Source organism: Rhincodon typus, chromosome 33 (assembly GCF_021869965.1).
Source record: "Rhincodon typus isolate 14 chromosome 33, sRhiTyp1.1, whole genome shotgun sequence".
NCBI lineage: Eukaryota > Metazoa > Chordata > Chondrichthyes > Orectolobiformes > Rhincodontidae > Rhincodon > Rhincodon typus.
This window is the reverse complement of record NC_063364.1, coordinates 21364897-21385503: the sequence shown is the minus strand read 5'-3', so window position 1 is coordinate 21385503 and position 20607 is coordinate 21364897.

Below are 20607 nucleotides of genomic sequence, written 5' to 3'. Positions count from 1 at the left end.
AACAGGTTTTTGAATTTAGCCAATTAATTTAAATGAGACCCCAAATACCAAAGCCCAATTAAATTTAAATCTGATGGTTTTGACAACCTTGGACAAATCCTATTGTAAGAAATTAATAGGTCATCAAGGGTATAACAGAAGAGGGCATTTGAAAATCGGTGTGAGAACAAACTGCCATCTGTTAAGAGAACAACTCTCAACAGCCATCGGCTCTAAAGAAAGAGAAAATCACTGGCTCTCACAGAAATCTCAAAGCTCTCAGATTAAGCACCATCTAAATAAAGGTACTACGGCACTGTTATCTAATATTCCTGACACAAGAATTTGACGGAGAAAGGCACTCCTGACTGGAGGACAACAGAGAAGGCAAATAACATTCTGGAAGACTTATCCTGGCTGTAAATTTGAGAGATTAAGTTTTTTTTTATTAATTTGGTTTATATAAGTGGGACTTGTATCCTTAGACCAGCACACCATTAGAATTTTGTTTTATTTGGGAATAGTTAGTAGTTAAGGGGGAATTGTTTGGTTTGTAAGTAGTTTTGTTAACTGTTAGAGTTAGATAAATAAATTGATACTTGTTGCTTATAAAGCGAGTATCAGGGATTTCTTTCATTTAACCACCCCTCCATAACAGGAGTACCACAGGAAGTGGAATGAGAAGTTTTAGTGTCTACAAGCAAACTAGAAGATAATTGATAAATGTTACTAAACACAGAATTGAAGAGTTGGAAAGAACTTGGTGTGTACACTGAGGTTTGAGACAGGGGACAACTGGCCTGATCAGACAGATGAAAATGCGCATAAAAAGTGTTCCCTGATGGAAAACATAAGGCTAAAGCCGGACTAGTGCTGATGTTTCAAAGAAAAATTATATAATCAGGTTGTTAGAATGGCTGCCTGAAATTAGGAGAAGAGATGTTGGAGAGCTTCATAGCTCTTTCAGGAATATACTCCTAGGAATGTAAGCCAATCAATATAAAAGCTGCATTTTTTTCAGGATAAAAAGTTTAAAAGGGAAGTATTTTGTAACTACTAAAGGCGATAAAAGAGGAAAACTATAGAAATTAAATAAATATGCTTATTGTTTGAGTGATGCAGGAAGAATGCAGCAGAGAGTTTGCCTCCAGAAATCCATCAATTCCAGTTTTGCTAGGCAACCAATGGGCATCAGGGGCCATATTCTCTGCTGGTTGGAGTCATACCTGGCACATTGGAAGATGGTCGTGGTTGTGGGAGGTCAGTCATCTCAGCTCCAGGACATCTCTGCAGGAGTTCGTCAGGGTAGCGTCCTAGGCCCAACCATCTTCAGCTGCTTCAGTAATGATCTTCCCTCCATCGTAAGGTCAGAAGTGGGGATGTTCATTGATGATTGCACAATATTCAGCACCATTTGCAACTGCTCGGATACTGAAGCATTCCATATTCATGTTCTGGACAATATCTAGGCATGGGCTGACAGGTGGCAAGTAACATTTCCTCCACACAAATGCCAGGCTGTGACTGCCACCAATAAGAGACAATCTAACCAATGTCCTTTGGCATTCAATGGTGGTATTATCACTGAAGCCCCCATTATCACCATTCTTGGGCTTACCATTGACCAGAAACTCAACTGGACTCACCACGTAAACACAGTGGCTACAAGAGCTAGTCAGAAACTAGGAATACTGCAACGAGTAACTCGTGTCCTGACTCGCCAAAACCTGTCCATCATCAATATGGCACAAGTCAGGAGTTTAATGGAATACTCCCCACTTGCCTGCATGAATGCAGCTCTGACAACACTCAAAAGCTTGACACCATCCCGGATAAAGCAGCCTGCTTGATTGACATCACCTCCACAAACGTCTACTCCCTCCACGACCAGTTCTCAGGAGCAACAGTGTGTACTATCTACAACATGCACTGATTGATTGATTTGTTGTTGTCCAAGATACAGTGGAAAGTGCTGTTTTTTTTTGTGCTATACAGGCAGATTGTACCATGCAAAGTGCATCAGGGTAACCGAACAGAGTGCAGAATGTAGTTTTACAGTCGCAGAGGAAGTGCAAAGAGCGAGAGGTCAGAATTAACATTTGAGTGGTCCATTCAGAAGCCTGATAATGATGGGGAAGAAGCTGCTTGGACATGTATTTAAACTTTTATATCTTCTGCCCAATGGAAGAGGGTGACAGGGAATATAACCGGGGTGGGTGAGGTCTTTGATTATGTTGGTTGCTTTCCCGAGGCAGCTGGAAGTATAGATGGAGTCAATGGATGGAAGCTGGTTTATGTAATGGACTGGACTGTGTTCACAGCTCTCTGTAGTTTCTTGTGGTCTTAGGAAGAGCAGTTGCCGTACTACACTGTGATGCATTCAAATAGGATGCTTTCTGTGTTGTATCTATAAAAATTGCTAGGAGTCCTTGTGGACATGATGAATTTCCTTAGCTTCCTTAGCACTGCAGAAATTCTCCAAAGATTCTCAGACATCACCTTCCAAACCTGTGACCGTTTACATTGAGAAGGATAAGGTGTGCAGATACATGGGAACACTACCACCTGCAAATCCCCCTCCAAACCACTCACCATTCCTGACTTGGAAATATATCCCCTTACTTTCACAGTTGCTGGGTCAAAATCCTAGAATTCCTTCCCTAAGAGCATTGTGAGTCAACCCACGGCAGGGGGACTGCAGCAGTTAAAGAAAGCTGCCCCCTACCACCTTCTCAAGGGTAACTGGGGACAGGCAGTAAATGTTGGCCAGCCAGCAATGCCAGCATCCCATGAATAGATGAAAAAAATGGTATTTCCCAGTTAGGTTACTTTTCCTGAAAATAGTTTGTATTCAGCTGAAAGCGGTATTCATCTGGTACTACAGGGAGAAACTGGCAAGCGTCTTTATGATGCACATAGATTTTCCTTGGAAAGGTTTCACTAAATTTGAGCAATGAGTAATAGATTAAACAAAAGGGGAATTTGAGATTAGAAGTCAGGCTGTGGGAAGCTTTAAATATAGAGTGTTTGACATGAAGCGGAGTAAGTCAGGAGTGACTTTGATAAAAGTCTTATTTGGAAAATGTAAACTGCAGCATGATAAATCAGGCCAGGTACTCACAGAAAAATGATTTACATTCAGGAAAGAAACAGAATTTTGATTGGACAGTTTAACAGATGGTACAGTCAGACTAGACTTGTTGCCAACTATGATATATTAAAACTGAGTTCTGTGATGAAACATGTTATTGTTGAGAAAGTCATGGGAACAAATTAAATCTTAAAGAAATTAAATTCAGAAAAAGTCCACACTCAAGTTTCCAGCCTTGGGTGACCCAGAAGGGATGAAGCAAATCGTTTTTTAGTGATGCTTCACATGCTAATCTTCCAGATGGCTATTTGAATAATAAGGGTTTATTATATTCTTGGTGGGAAAGAATAATAAATGTTGTCCCTTGGCCTGAGTAACCAAGAAAACAAAGTGTAGAGTTATCGAGTCGTAGAGCATGGAGACAGACCCTTTGGTCCATCTGGTCTATGCCGACCAGGTTTCCCAAACTAAACTCGTCCCATTTGCCTCCATTTGGTCCACATCCCTCTAAACATTTCCTATTCATGTACCTCTCCAAATGCCTTTTAAAAGTTGTGACTGTACCTGGCAGTTCATTCCACACGCTAACCACTGTCTGTGTAAAAAAAAAAAAAAGTTGCCCCTCAGGTCCTTTCTAAATCTTTCCCGTCTCACCTTAAATCTATGCTGTCTAGTTTTAAACCTGCCTACCCTAGGGAAAAGATCATTGCTATTCACCTTATCTAAGCCCCTCATGATTTTATAAACCGCTATAATATCATCCCTCAACCACCTATGCTCCAGGGAGAAAAGTCCCTAGCCTTTGCCTATATCTTCCAAAAGAGAATTGCACAAATAGTGAGAAAACCTGATTCACCCTAACCAAACCACTCCTATTTCTGTTGATGTAGGAAATGCTACACAAGTTGTAATTCAGAGCATGTTGCAACTGGCCAATTGTTCCAAACATTCATTATATACGCCCTAGGTGCAACAGCCTTTATTTTTCTCAAATATTTCCGGTCATAAAGCATAAATACCTCAGGGCCATCACAGCATATCAACATTGCCCAATATGATCTTCCTTTTAGGCCATATATAGCCCTGATACTGCAGGGTTTAATTTTCTTCACATGGAAACCGAAAAGCAGGAAGCAAACCATTCAGTCCCTCAAACCTACTCTTCCGTTCTAGATTGCTGGATTCGCACGTGTTTTTAACACCCTCGTTCATGTATACTTTGCAAAATTTGCAACAATTATAATGATATTTTTAACCTTTTCAAAGTAAATAAGTCACGGCAAGTGATACTAATTTAGCTGGGGAAACTTGGTCAGCACAGTTGAGTTGGACCGGAGGGTCTGTTTCCATGCTGCATGACTCTATGGTTCTGTTAAAATAATTGAAAGCATTATTATATAATTATAATATTACAAATGTTAACCAGAATGTAGAGAAAGAATTAGACTTCCTCACCTCTGAGCGTTTGTTTCAACCAGAAACATTACTGTCAATATCAAGAAGGGAATGTCATTACTAGGTGGACAGGGTGGTTAACAAGGATTTAACACGCTTGCCTTCATTGCACAGACCTTTGAGTATAGGAGTTGGGACGTTATGTTGAGGTTGTACTGGTTGTTGTTGAGGCCTGTTCTGGAATCCTGTATATACTTCTGGTCACCCTGTTATGAGAAGGATTCATTAAACTGGAGAGAGTTCAGAAAAGATTTACCAAGATTTTGCCAGGAATGGAGGGTCTAAGTTCTAAAAATAGGCTGGATAGGCAGGGGCTTTTTTCACTGAGGTGTAAGAGGTTGAGAGGTGACCTTATAGAGTTTTATAACATCATGAGGGGTAAAGATAAGGTGAATGAAAAAGGTCTTTTTCCTAAGGTGGGGGAGTTCAAAACTAGGGTGCATATATTTAAGGTGAGAGGAGAAAGATTTATAAAGGACCTGAGGGGCAAATATTTTACACAAAGGGGTTAGTATGTGGAATGAACTGCCAGAGAAAGTGGTGGATGCAGGTACAACGTTTACAAGTCATTTGGATAAGTACATGAATAGCAAAGATTTGGAGAGATCTGGGCCAAACACCTGCACTTGGGACCAGTTTAGTTTGGGAACATGGTCAGTGTGGACTAGTTGGACTGAAGGGTCTGTTTCCATGCTGTATGACTCTATGACAATGACTCAAACTCTTCTGTGGATCAGACTTATTTTAACCACTTTCATAAATATGGTACAATTTCTGTTTTTCTATTGGTGACATTATGAAAGTAGGATCATGAGAAACAATTTCATGATATTTTGGCACTTTATGGGATGTCAGGTGGAACAGCTGGAAAAGAGAAACCAGCTGTAAGGTTAGTGGCACAGTGCCTACCTCTGAGTCAGGAGACCTGGGTTCAAGTCCCACTTCCTCCAGAGGTGAGTAATAACATCACTGATTAGGTTGACATGAAAAAAAAACCCACAGATGAACCCCTTCCAACTCCATTTCTATTTAGCCCCACTCCCCTCTCCCTCTTTTTGATGGTTTGCTTTGTAAATAGGCTTTGCTTGTAAATATCCATTTGACTGCGCATGTGTTTTACTCGTGGCAATTGATAGTGGGAAAGCTATTCGGTTGTGTGTAAGAGCACTTTTGATAGTTTGTGGGCTTTGAATGTGAGTTAATCAATTGGAAACATCTGTGATTTACTGGTAGTAGTGAACAGATGTAAAAAGTACCACGAGTGATTTGGTGATGGGGAGAAAGAAGTTCAGTTCTGTGCAAGACACTTCTGGATGTGAAAAAACCCAGATGGATAGAAGGAGATCATTTTGTAAAGTGGTAGTGTTCCCACCTCTGGACCAGGAGGTCCAGGTTCCAGTCCAATCTGCACCGGAGGTGTGTCATAACATCTCTGAGCAGGTTGATTTGAGAATATAAAAAAATCAGATAGGTGTGAGCATCATGGGACTGGTGTCCACAGTCTCATAGAATCCCTACAGTGTGGAAAGAGGCTGTTCAGCCCGTTGAGTCTGCATTGACCCTCTGAAGAGCATCCCACCCAAATACAGCCCCTTACCCTCTCCCCATAAGCCTGCATTTGCCATGGCTAATCCATCTGCACACTATGGGCAATTTAGCATTGCCATTTGACCTAACATACACACCTTTTGGACTGTGGGAGGAAGCCAGAGCCCCCCAGAGGAAACCCATGCAGACATGGGGAGAATGTGCAAACTCAGAGAGTGTGCGACACAGTTGCCCAAGGAATTGAACCCAGGTCCTTGGCGCTGTAAGGCAGCACTGTGCCAGCATCCTACCCTTTCACCCTCCAACACTGTTTTGATTCAGTGCCTGCTCACTTTCCTTCACTTTCATAATCTTTGTTATTGTGACACTGCCCCTGGTGGGCAGTGCCTGTAAATTGCTGATCGGTTAACTTGATTATTTATTATTGGTTTCAATGCAAAAAGCATAATTCTCTGACCTACAAAGTGCAGACTTAGAAAATCTCCTTGAAGCTGTATGAACACACCGACCAAACACTCAAATTGATATGCTGCCCATTTGGAAGGGGAACCAGTGAAGTTATGGTTAATTCTTCTCTCAGACACTGTTGAAATTTGAGGAAATTCTAGTTCAGAGGAGGGAATGCATTGCCAAAATTGGAGCAAGGGACAATATCATTAGAGGAAGCAGATTGGGAAGAACTCCCATGTAGTCGTGAGAGACTCTGGACTTGCATTTGTTGTCTCTAGTAAGCAATTGTCAGAAACTGAGAGGAGAAGAGAGAGTCAGATGTTGATGTAAGATGAGGAATGGGTTAAAACTGGAAGTTTGAGTTAATGAAATTCTCAAATAAGTGGAAGATCAAGAAGCAGCAACCAAAGTGTTAGTGTCATTACTGCACCTGAGAAATATGCCAGGGACTGCAGACTCTGTAAAAAGATTAGACAAAACTGGAATCAATACAGATTCCCAACACACAGCCTTATATGTGAAGAAAATTGAAGTTAAAATGAAGAGTTGCTCAAAGTGAACATGCCTTCATCCATGCAGAAATACTGGTGATGGACAAAGACTAGTTGGTGTGGAAGCAGAGCTCAGCATTGTACTGGGTCGGAATTTCCTGAGGTGGGAACCTACAGAATGAAATGATAAAGACTTGCTGATGACTTGATCAGAAGGAAGGTTATAACCCAAGGAGGAGAGTAAGAGGCAAAAGAAAGTGAATGGAAGGTGTGCTCAGTGCTCAAGGATTATGGAGTATCTGTTGTCTTTATTGTTCAAGTGTTGGATTAGATGAAGAATGATGAGATGCTGAATCAGTGGTATAGCTTCAGCTAATGCTTTTGGAGAGAGATGTCAGTAGCATGCATGCAGTAGTGCATGATGCAGAGGTTGGATTCTATACATGGCACAAGTAGTCAGAATTAAATATTAGAATGATTCCTGAGTTGTGGAAGGGTGAACTTAAGCAAAAATCCATGTGAAATGATTTGTAGTTAGGGCACATGTTGAGAAACAGGATCAACATCCTGGAACTCACTTCCTAACAGCACTACGGGTGTCCCCAAGGACTGCAGTGATTCAAGAAGGTGGCTCACCATCACCTTCTCTAGGACAATTAGGGATGGGCAATGCGATGCCCACATCCCTGGAGTAAACAAGAATCTTGGAAAATACATGGTTGGAGTAACAGGGCCAACCAACATGGAGACCATCAAAATGAAAGCGAGGAACATAACTTGTAGGTGGCATTTCAGGTAAAAAGGTTATACACCAGAAATAATGAGTTAAACTCAAATACTGGTAATCTACAATAAGAACAGAAATGCACAATTTGTTCAGTATTAAAGGTGTAATTCCTGGCATGGAATCTATCTTCACGCCACTTAGATTTTGTAAATTGTTCACGTCTGAATATTCAAGGAACTTTGCTCTTTTTGGACAATTTAAAGATAAAATATTGTAATTTGTTGATCAGAGGGAGATGTTTTCAAAGCTGTCCCTTGCGCTGAAGTTTAGATGTTTTGCTTATTTCAATTTGTGTTTGGAAAAAAATATTAAAAGGATCCTAGACTTGGACCATTCTGGCAAGCAGATTCTAATTTCACCTTTCCCCATCAACCAACCCTCCCTCTAATATTCCCCATTTTCTAATTGTTATTTAATTCCATTTTATGGGCTACAGTTTGTGGCATTGAATTTCACATTCAACCACCCTCTGCGTGGACACGTTTTTCCTAACTTGCCTTTTAATTCTTCTTGTAATGATCATAAATCTGTGCTGTTTGTTACTCGTTTTTGCTGATCAGTGGAAATAGCCTATATTTGTTTTCCTTATAATAACCCTTCTAATGATGTGAAGCCCTCTTGGGTCATTTATTAGCCTTCCAGCCCTAGCTCATCAAGGTTCTCATTAGCTGCAAGTCCTTAGCGCCATTAAATATTAAAACAAATCTGCTTTTTGCTGTGAATTGTGAATACTATAAATGGTTTTGATTTTAATTCCTATTAACATTCACAATGGCATCTGCTTATAATACACAAAAAAAGCTATCTCATGCACAAATCCAAAAGCACAACATTGTTAGGCTCCTTTGTCAGTAGCTCTGCTGAATAATTTACAAATGTAAATGCTAATGTCTGGAATTTCAGCAATCCTTAAACAGCAAAATGCAGATGATATGAAGGCTCACAGCATGCACATTTTCAGAAGCTAAGGTAATATATTCACTGCATTAGAACCTGGATATTCCTGTTGGTGTAATCGCTCACACCAGTTCCCGAACACTCAAGCTTCCCTCCCACTGAGCACTGAGCTAAAAATTACTGTAAAGTTTCTCATTAATACAAGTGAGCTCATGCCTGGATTTTCCCTGCTCCCACGTAGTGCACATTAAGTGCTCTTTCTTGCTCATTTCAAATAAGTGTTAAGGCTAGCCACATTCACACGCTGGAACTCTTAAAGCTGAATTCAGTGGATTTTATTGCCTCTCACTTCTAAAGCGCTACATTCGGTGTGTCCTCCCATTTAATAGGTCTGAAAACGGCTCGAACTGAACTGTACTGGCAACTGTTATCAATATTTCAACCATTACGTTTATCAGCCCAGGCAATGAATGGGTGGTTTCTCCTCCATGGGCTCAGGTTCAGCAGGGAGATACTGAGCTGAGTTCTCTTTTGGCTGGAGCCACTCTTGATCATAGGAAATGGGATTCCACTGTCACTATCACTCAAAGTAATCAGAACCTTTATCTCTCGTGCCTGCGACTTTCCCTAAGCTAACAAAGGAGGTTGCTTGTGCAGTATTGACCAATTTCCTGTGTGCAATTGTGAAATGAGTAACTGATTATCTATTCAGCAGGACCAGCAGCTTTATCATTTTCTATGATCAGCCTGGCATCAATGCCTAACCTGTATGATATTGCTGGATATCCCAAAAGCACAGGGAAAGATTATCAGTCACATGGCAATCCAGGCTGGCAGGTACAGTGCTGTGAAATACTTCAGTAGAAAGGGGGCCATTAATGTGCAACTGCTCAATGACTACAGCAAACATACATCAATTTCAGGAAACAAGCAAGCTGCTTTCATTTTAAAGCTGTCACCTTCCTCAAGCATATTTGAAAATGTAGGAAGACTGAGAAGATGCTTCTTCAGATTCAGGGCTACTCTCTTCAGCCTTGACTTTCAGCAGCCGGAGACAGAAGTAGAACTCGGCCACTTTGAGCATTAGGAAGCCATTGGCATCTTGAAATGGCATTTCAGATTTCTTAGAACCCGTTATGCTGCCGACCGGGCCTTTTGCAATCAAAGCTAGAGAAGGATGTAGCTGCACAGCAAGAGGGTCACCAATGAGTTTAGAAGGCTGGTGCAACAAACGTATACAAGGTTCATTGAAATGCCTTTACTGCCCCTGTATGGAATCCTTACAGGACTCAATCAACAGCTTCTGCACTTCTCCACAAACTGTCGTTCACTGTGCTGCTACTTACTCTTCACAATCAGAGATAAACTCTTTGGATAAAGTTAAAATGTAGATTTCCCTGTTTGCATCAGTATACCCCCACAACACTGGCACATTTAGCATAACGTCCAGTGACTTACTTTCCTGGTATGAGGAACACTTTGATTTATTTTTTGTTAATTTATTCATCTTTGGGATGTGGGCATTGCTGGCTACCTGCCCTTTAGTGACCTTGAGAAGGTGTAGTTGAGATTCAACCACATTGCTGTGGGTCTGGAGTCAAATGTAGGCCAGACCAGGTGAGGATGGCAGATTTCCTTCCCTGAGGGACATTACTGAACCAGATAGGTTTTACCGACAACGGACAATGGATTCATGCTTATCAGTAGATTCTTAATTCCAGATTTTTTAAATGGAATTCAAATTTCATTACCTGGGTCTCTGGATTAATAGTCTAGCGATAATTCCACTAGGCCATCACATTTCCCTAAGATTGACCAACATCCGGCATTAGTTAACCCTGTCTTCAGAGGGTTCTATAACCGATTCAGTTGTATCCATCATTATGCCTGCCTGTTTTCTGAAACACTTTTGTCAGTTTTATAGCAGAGCTGTGTGTGGCATTGCCTTGAGAAACATTAGACTGGGACCAGAGGGCAGCAGTGAGGATCTCCTTACAGGTTCTCCTCCTGTTAACCACTAGAAAGTTCAAACAGATGAGAGAACTTCTTGGTGATTGGAGCTTAAAGCCCCATAGAAGAGTCTGAGTTCATTCAGCAGTTACTCTGTGTACTTGGAACCTCTTTCAATGGAGATGAAACTCTTCTGTAATTGTTCCAGAGTTCCCACGTACGTCACTATAGATACAGTGAATTCTTTCTATTTGTCTTCACTGATGAGGCTAATAGACTTCTCTACACTTCTAGCCATATCCTTCATGTATTGGATAAAATTGAACAATTTGTTGATTACGCTACTTGGACAATAATCTCCTTTCAATGTAGGCTTTGTGAGATTTCAGACTTTAGCAATTACAGCTGAGGAACAGATGAGACATCTCTCCAGACACATCGTTCATGCTTCTGTGTCAGCACCACTCCTGGTATATTGTGAATCACCTAGTGCACTTTTCTTAAGCTCAAAACATACAACCGTCCAGGTGTTTGATGCCTCACTGGTGTTTACAAAGGTTGCCATGAGTGATGTAAGGTGTTGACTTGCTCAGGATTTTGGCTGTGTTTTCCACAAATGTGCAAAATGAGAAATAAACCATAAATGCCTCATCCCAAGGGCATGTTCAAACAGTGTTTATGTCAGAATAGTGCCTTGTAGAGCACACAGATTAAAATGTCACTCCTTGTAAGATATGTATATCCTTCGCTATCCTATTCACTCACACAAAGTGGACCTACGTTTTGCTACAGCCCATATCTGTTTAGTCAAGTTACAGCATTGAAATTGATCCGGTACATGCATTGGACATTGTTTTAGACTCTCATTACTTAAAATGAGGTTTCCTTTATGCTACTTTAAGATAACATTGTTTGCACAAATCTGAAGTTTGCAAGGTTTTAGAAAGTTCTTCATGCTGGTCAAAAGTCACAGAAGGGCTTAAGAAGCAGGAAATGAGTAATTGTTTCATACGGAAACTCTCTTGGTATACGCTAGCTACTTGGTATAGAATGCACGTTTGTAGTCTTATCTTGGCAGCTTCCTATGTTCATTCAACCATTGGCTAATTTTATGGGTATATTACTTAAAATTTTTCTTTGCCTTCAGTGTCATCAAAACATTAACATTTATTTAGTTTTTTTAACCATAAAGTTTTAAGTTTGATAGGAGCTCTTATATTTTTCACTTCTGGGAGTTTTTTTAATTTTTCTATTGACCAAGAATTGACATTTCTCTCTGCTTTGTCTTTCCCATGAGACAATTGATTCACTCTTGCAGTTTTGGATGATTATTTCAATATTATAGAATTCCTTTGTAGTTTGTTCCTGTTGTTGAAGACTGCAATCATTATTTGTTTTAGTGGTCTTTTTATTTTACTGTTATGTTAATCGTGGTGTTTTGAATGTTATTGAAATGGATAATTGCTTTTATTGATACGTTGGGCCAGATTTTCTTGAATTCTGGAACACTTCAAAGACCTTTGAAAAGAGTGATTGAGCCTGGGGTGCAGAAGTCTTGTCATTTCTGACAGATCCACTTTTTGCCAGTGGAGATAAGGTGTGGGGCATGAGGGGAACCCCAAATTTGCAGGGCTTTTTGAACTCTTTGTGCAGCATGGGAGTCATGACTTATTGGGGTTTAATCAAATGCCCCGAAGGTCTGATGAGGCTTACATATTTGTTATGATTGGAAATGTTTTTTAAAGTTCCCCGGTCTTTAGATTTTAAAGGAAAAATAAAACAGACTGTGACTGTCAGTGAGAGGAAAAATAAAACACTCTGCTGGATGTTTTGATTGACAAGACAAAGTTAGATAATAAAGTGGCATCTGATTGTTTTTCTTATTCACACATGGGATGTGGGCATCATTGATTGGCCAGCATTTTTGTTGCCTGTCCCTAGTTGCCCTTGAGAAGCTGGTGGTGAGCTGCTTTCTTGAACCGCTGCAGTCCATTTGCTGTAGGCTTACCCACAATGCTTATAGGGAGGAAATTCTAAGATTTTGACCCAGCGACACTGAAGGAACGGGGATATATTTCCAAGTCAGGATGATGAGTCATGTGGAGGGGAACTTGCTGGTGCTGGTGGGCCCAAGTATCTGCTGCCTTTGTTCTTCTTGATGGAAATGGTCATACGTTTCAAAGTGGCTTTCTAAGGATCTTTGGCGATTTGTACATTTCATTGGTTGGCTTTGTTAATATTATCCCAAAGACAATTGTTACATCATTATGAATGCTTGGCTGAGTTTGTAAAGGAACAATTAACAGTAGGTTCGGAATTCGCAGCTTGATTGACTCTTTAAAAAGACTATTAATGGTTTAGCTAGATTAGCTCTATGTGGGAATTCTGAATAGAAATTTGCTCTTATAGGAGATTAACCACTTGAGATTTAAATGGTTTAAATGGTCTCAATGAGCGTGGGATTTTTTCACTTTCAAGTATGTAGGAATGAAAGCTGTATTAGATTGTTTGAAATTTTTTAAATCTCTACATTAATTTGGCACAGAGGATATGACTTGACATCGAGTTGCACAGAGGAAAACGGGACCATTGTTGAGTGGGTGGAGTTGTGTTTTGATGCCAACAGTGTAGGTTCAGTTCCCATCACCGGCTGAGGTTATCATGAAGGACTTTCCTTCTCAACCTTTCCACTCACCTGAAGCATGGTGGCCTTCAGGGTAAATACCACCAGTCATTGCTCTCTAATGAGAGAGAGCAGTCCTATGGTCTGTTAAGACTACGGTGATACAACAACAACATTTAATTGGTGTGGAGTGTATGAACGGCTATTGAGGGTTGGTTGTGGGCATGCATTAATATGGAGGGTATGAGGGGTCATGGGGTGTGTGGTGTGGGTGAGGTGTTGAGTGCTGAGGTTCAGATTGCCCAACAACTCCTAAAACAACTGGGATGAAGTTGCAGATGATTTCTAACCAGCTTGCCTTTGCAATTGTCTGATCTGTGGCCATTATGCTCTGCCCCTGGGTTAGCAGCCCACTCTGCTAGACCCCAACCCTACAGTGAATATTTTGAATTTCGATGTATTTTCTACTCAATTGGGACCAGTGAGTCAGGAGATTGAGTGACTCAAGCCACCTGTCTCTGAGGCCAAAATCCAGCCCTTTGTTGCAAAGGGTTTTTTGTTGAATAAAAATGTGTTAGAACATTTATAGAAAGATGAATTTTACTTGGAATGAGACAGATCAGTGTTTAAAACTTGGACCTTCCTACTCTCTGTATCTTAGCAACTTGAGATATAAATTAGCTGAGAAATCAGAGACTGCCTCGAGGAGGGAGAATGTTAACCTCCTAATCTATTCCTTTTTGGTTTCCCTTCACACAGGGGTGCAACAAATTTAGCAGAGACTGGAGAGGGAATTTGGGACCATCTTATATCAAGAGGTGCATTGACTCTTTAAACCTTTGGCAAAGATTTGATTTTTATTTTGCAAAATATTAGTATCGATAGACTGCAGGGCACACATAATTCATTGATACATAAGCATTGAAAAATTTATCAAAATATTGATTGCACATTTTTATGGAAAGCTTTTGTTTTATATTCTGCAGATAGTGCTACTGATTTGTCGATGGAGGCGACTCCTAATTTCACAGTTTGAAAAATATGGAATCCAATTATGTACCATATTGCTATTTTGTGAAGAAAATTTCAAATGCATGTAGGTTATAAAAACAAACTGAAAATAGCATGTCCATATCTGAAACATGATTGTGAAAGTTTTGGAAACTGACATGGTTTAAAAAAATCCGTGCTACTGTTAATGCTTATCAAGATAAAATGTCTTAAGATGGAAAAACAAATTTCTCCATCTCATTTCTCTGTACCTTTACATCATTATATAATATCCTACCTGACACCGTGTGTGCTAAGCATACATTTCAAAGACATATTATGTCCCATTATTGGATTGTAAAATGTTACAATATTTTAATAACATTTTATATGTATGTATTTTTGTTTAAAAGGAAAGAATAGCCAAATCTACAATTTTTAAAAATTGTTTTGCTCATTGTAGCTCCTTTTGCACAACTTTGGTACTGTATTTTCTTTTGTAAAAAGGTCTATTTTAAAGAGAAATTAAAAATCCAATCTGTGATTTCAGATCTGCATTATTAGTAGTAGCAGAAAGACTGAATTTACAAAGCAAATTAAGATTACTGTTTCTCATGGAACTTTGCAGTTTATTTAACCTGAAAACTATGTTTAACTATAAATAAAATGCACCGAGAGAGGGAATTGTGGAATTTTCCACCAAACTCAAAAGGCATCACATGCACGTATATGTGTAAAAGGCCCAAAAACAGAAGTTGCTGGAAAAGCTCAGCAGGCCTGGCAGCATCTCTGAAGAAAAATCAGAGTTAATGTTTTGGCTCCAGTGACCCTTCCTCAGAAAAAGGCCGTTTGGCTCCTTTTACTTGAGAGTTCATCTTGTCCTCCCAGTTTGGAGCTTCCCAGGAGCTTCACCATCAACTCCAGAATGCTAGCTCAGCCTTCAGCGATCAGAGGAAAAGAGTATTTGAGAGCCATGATCTCAAAGTCCGGGATTGAGCTGATGCTCTAACGGCAGACTAGGCGCAGACTAGGCACTTTAAAGCACTAGAGAAGAATTTGTACTTTTGCAACACTCCCTAACTTCTTTGGCAAGAAAGGTGATCCAACATCAGTGCTCTCTCCCAAGCGAAGTAGCTGAATCGAGACACAAAGCCTGCTCAGACTCCTGAAGCTCTACATGAAACTTGGTCACAACCGAAGATTCCCAGGAAGACAGCAGAAACACTTTAAGGATGACCTTTCAAATACTGCCTGCCCTGCCTCACACATTGGACTCATCAGACATCTCTGACCCCACCATACAAAATTGGAAGCAAGTTCCATGAGACTGCTTTAAAATGAAACTATTTTTGACTCTTCTTTAAATAACTCTAATATTACTGCATTTATCCTACTGACCACCTGACAGTTTGTTTTACGCTATAATCTCTCTTTGTGTGAGAAGCCTTTCCACATAAAAATTGTAGGTTTTGCCACTCATTAGTTTAGGTCCCTTTACTGTGCTGTTTGAAGTTATTAGTTTGAAGTAAAGTATTAAAAGTATGTCATTGGCTATGTGGTGCTTGGCAACACTATGGATGTGAGAGGCACCATCTCAGCCTCCTCCAGTAGTCCCAAGCATTACAGATATTAGGCTTCAGCCAATTCGATATTAAGAAATGGCTGGACGCACTGGATACTGTAAAGGCTGTAGGCCCAGACAACATTCTGGCAATATTACTGAAGACTTGTGTCCCAGAACTTGCTGCTCTCCTAGCCAAGCTGCTCCAGTATGGTTACAACTCTGGTATCTACCCAACAATGTGGAAAATTTGCCCAGGTATGTCCTGTACACAAAAAGCAGGACAAATCCAACCTGGCCAATTATTGCCCCATCAGTCTACTCTCGATCATCAGTAAAGTGATGGAAGGTGTCAGTAACAGTGCTATCAAGCAGCACCTGCTCAGAAATAACCTGCTCAGTGACGCCTAGTTTGGGTTCCGCCAGGGCCACTCAGCTGCTGATCTCATTACAGCCTTGGTTCAAACATGGACAAAAGAACCCAATTGTGGAGGTGAGGTGAGAGAGACAGCCCTTGAAGTCAAGACTGCATTCGGCTGAGTGTGGCATCAAGGAGCCCTCGCAAAATTGGAATCAATGGGCATCAGTGGGCAAACTAAATGCCATTTAGAGACATACCTGGCACATACAAAAATGGTTGTTAGAGATCAATCATCTCAGCTCCAGGACATCTCTGCAGGAGTTCCTCAGGGAAGTGTCCTAAGCCCAGTCATCTTGAGCTGCTTCATCAATGACCTTCCCTCCTTCATAAGGTCAGAAGTGGGGATGTTCGCTGATGACTGCACAATGTTCAGCACCATTCGTGACTCCTCAGATACTGAAACATTCCATGTTCAAATGCAGTAAGGTCTGGACAGGATCCAGGCTTGGGCCGACGAATGGCAAGTTACGTCCGTACTACACAATTGCCAGGCTATGATCATCTCCAATAAAAAACAATTTGACCACTTCCCCTTGACATTCCATGGAATTACTGAATCTTCCACTGTCAACATCCTGGAACTTGCCATATAAATGCATTGGCTACAAGAGCAGGTCAGAGGTCAGGAACATTGCAGCGAGTAACTCCCCAAAGCCTGTCCATCATCTACAAGGCACGAGTCAGCAGTGTGATGGAACACTCACCACTTGCCTGAATGGGTACAGCTTCAGCAATACTTGAGAAGCTTGACACCTTCCAGGGACAAAGCAGCCTGCTTGATTGGCATAACATCAACAAACATTCACTCCCTCCACCACCGACGCTCAGTAGCAGCAGTGTGTACTATCTACAAGGTGCACTGCAGGAATTCACCGTAGATCATCAGACAGCACCTTACAAACCCATGACCATTTCCATTTAGAAGGACAAGGGCAGCAGATAAATGGGAACACCACCACGCGCTAGTTCCCCTCCACACCACTCACCATCCTGACTTGGAAATATATCACCTGTTCCTTCACTGTCACTGGGTGAAAAGTCTGGAATTCCCTCCCTAAGGGCATTGTGGGTCAACCCACAGCAGGGTTTAAGAAGGCAGTTCACTGCCACCATCTCAAGGGCAACTAGGGACATGCAACAAATGTTGGCCAGTCAGCGACATCCCACATCCCATAACTGATGCAAGTTCTCATTTTCTTGATGTGCCATTACAAGGTTACGTCTCAAGCGCTTCCATTTAAGGCTGAAAGGCTTGGGTTTCACTGGATTTTTGTCGGATTTTTCTGATGAGATCCCCTTGGTTCTTCTCCCTGACAGCCTGAGTGTCTGCACTGAGTCATGCTGGTCAGCATTGAGGAGTTATTTAAGGTATGATCTGACCCGACCTCCTTGGCAATTTAACGTGGACTTCCTTCACTTATTGTTACACAGCTAGATATTTTGCGTTTCATTTGTTTTTGTTGATTGCAATTCCACAATGGTTGACTGCTAGAATTAGATTGCAACAATATTTGACCTTTCTCTGTAACTATTTCCATTCACTTACATATTTTTGAGCTCATTTCGTAGTTTGAGCCATCTCCTCGGATTCAACCGATCCAGACAGTTTGATCTAATCTTTGAATTCAGGGAAGAATTTCAAAGTATTGATCTAATGTTACAATGAGTTGTGCTTCTGACACTAACTCTCTGCCGTTCCATCTGCAAGATGGGTGGTAGGCAAATCACAGCAGACAGCGAAAGGTTGAGTTAAGAGGTTGAGCTGACACATAATCAACACTGAAGTGACAAAGTGAACGATTCTATCAAGAAAAACTGACTGTAACAAAAGTGCAAAACTGTAGATGATGGGAATCTGAAATAAAAACAGAAAAAAGCTGGACAGACTCAGCATATCTGGCAGCATCTGTGGAGAGAGAAACACGATTAATGTTTCAGGACTTTGTTATTTAAACACAGAATAAAGAACAATACAGCACAGGAACAGGCCCTTCGGCCCTCTAAGCCAGTGCTGATACATTTTGCCCTTCCATAATAAAACTGTCTTCATTACAGGATCCATATCCCTCTATTCCCTTCCTATTCATTGTATTCATCCAAGTTCTTCTTGAACGCTGCTATTATGTCTGCTTCCACCACCACCTCTGGCAGCGCGTTCCAGGCACTCACCACCCTTTGTGTGAAAAATGTGCCTCATACATCTCTTTTAAACTTCCCCTCCATCCCTGCATTTTGAACCTCTATCCCATAGTAATTGTCCCCTCCAACCTTGGGCGAAAAAAACTTGATGCTTTCTACTCTATCCATGGCATCCACATTCTTATGAACCTCTATCAGGTCACCCCTCAACCTCCTGTGTTCCAGTGAAAACAAACCCAGTCAATCAAATGTTTTTTCATCGCTAAAGTAAAATTTTTCAGATTTTGAAAACATGTTGCCTGCGCATCTCTACCCAGGAGTTGAGCTCGTGTTTAGAATAGTTGAGATTATGGCACAAAGCCCTCAACCTTTCCGAAGTGTTCAACTGTCTACATTAATTCAATTGCCTTATCTTTTCCCCATCTCTTTATAGTGTTCAATTTCAAGTATATGATTCATTTTTAAAGATACAATAGTTTCTTTACTAATAACCTCTTGCCTTCCTGAAGGTGTTAATCCTTCATTGGTCTGATTCCATGGACATTGACTGTCCTCGGTCACAAGGTTTTGTGTCATGCAAGTTGGATCAATAGGTATGGGGCTGGCTGTTACCCCACAACGAACATGAAATGGCTCAGTCCTAGTCCTCATGTGATTTCTAGCTGATGTTTACTGTCAATGGCTCATTTGATGCCTTAATCACAAGTTCTATCAGAGAAGCACTGTAATCCAATGTGACAGGCTGCTGATCTGTTCCTCAGTTATATTTTATTAACAGTTTTGCCCCCTTCACAAGGTTTCTTATTAAATCTGGGTCTCTTGTTCCTTCCTGATTTCCTTGTGAACAATACTTCGCTTGCGTTCATCCTGTAGCTTCCAGCTTTTGATTCCTAAAGGCCTTTCATTGAACAAACTGGCTGCTCCGTCTCAAAGCATGGGCAAGAGAGAGATTGGAAGAATCAAAATAGTCGAGGAATCATGAGATTGAAGTTCATTTAGTGCAAATATCATGGGATATTAGCCGAAAGCCAGCAGTCACAGAGAGAAACTTTTCTAAGAGTGTGGCTGGTGTGGGATTCGAACTAAATGACAAATTAAAGACGCAAAGTAGAACAAGAGAATGCCAGAGAAAGAAACCATTTGGGAATGTGAGCGATCAGAAAGGTACTGGGCAGCTAGAAGGTGTTGCATAGGACACACCTGATAAAAGTCAGTGGGAATGTGAATTTTAATATATTGAATTTATGTGATTTTCATTAGTAGGGTAAGTGCCTTGCCCGGAAACACTGAAGTCAATAGCGAGTTTTAACATCTGTTTCTGATGTCATTGCTGTTTTGATTGAAACTGAGACTTTTAGGCACAAAAAGTGAGCATTTTGTTCATCATTTACCCTTTTCCAACCGATCAGATGCTGGTGTGTTTTGTCCCAAGTAATATTTTTAAGGACACTATTTAAAGCAGCCACACTTGGCTTTCAAATCCCTCTTACTTTATTAAAAAAAAGTGATCAGCATGAATTTAATTTACTTCCAGTGCTCTCTTTGTCCTACTTTATATTTCATGCGTTCATGCTTTGGAACACTCACCAGCTTCTATTTCAACACCTGTTTCCCATCAGATTAAACACTGTAGACACTTAAGAGCTTACTGTATTTATGTGGAACTTTATCACTGACTTTGGAATAACCCAAGTTGCTTCATGACTGCAGATTTGCAATTACCAGTGGGATAGAGGGTTATGGAGATGGGGTAGGTAAAAGATATTGAAGTGTTCAATCAGCCATATTGAATGGTGGGGCAGGCTTGACAGGCTGAAAGGAATAGGAGTGGGCCAATGTTCCTAAATCAAATTACTTTGATGTGTCATAGATAGGGTTAATGGTAGGCATCCTTTCCCTAGGATGGGGAATTTCAAGATTAGGGGGCATATTTTTAAGGTGACAGGAGAGAGATTTAAAAAGAACATGAGGGGCAAGTTTTTTACACACAGGGTAGTTCGCATGTGGGATAAAATCCCTGAGGATGTGGTGGATGTACAGCGTTTTAAAAGACATTTGGTTTAGTACATAAATAGAAAAAGTTTGGAGGGATACAGACCAGGAGCAGGTAGATGGGACTAGTTTAATTTGGGATTATGTTCAGCATGGACTGGTCGGACCGAAAGGTCTGTTTCTAAGCTGTATGACTCTATGACTCCATGTTGGCAAACAATTTGCATGTGGTA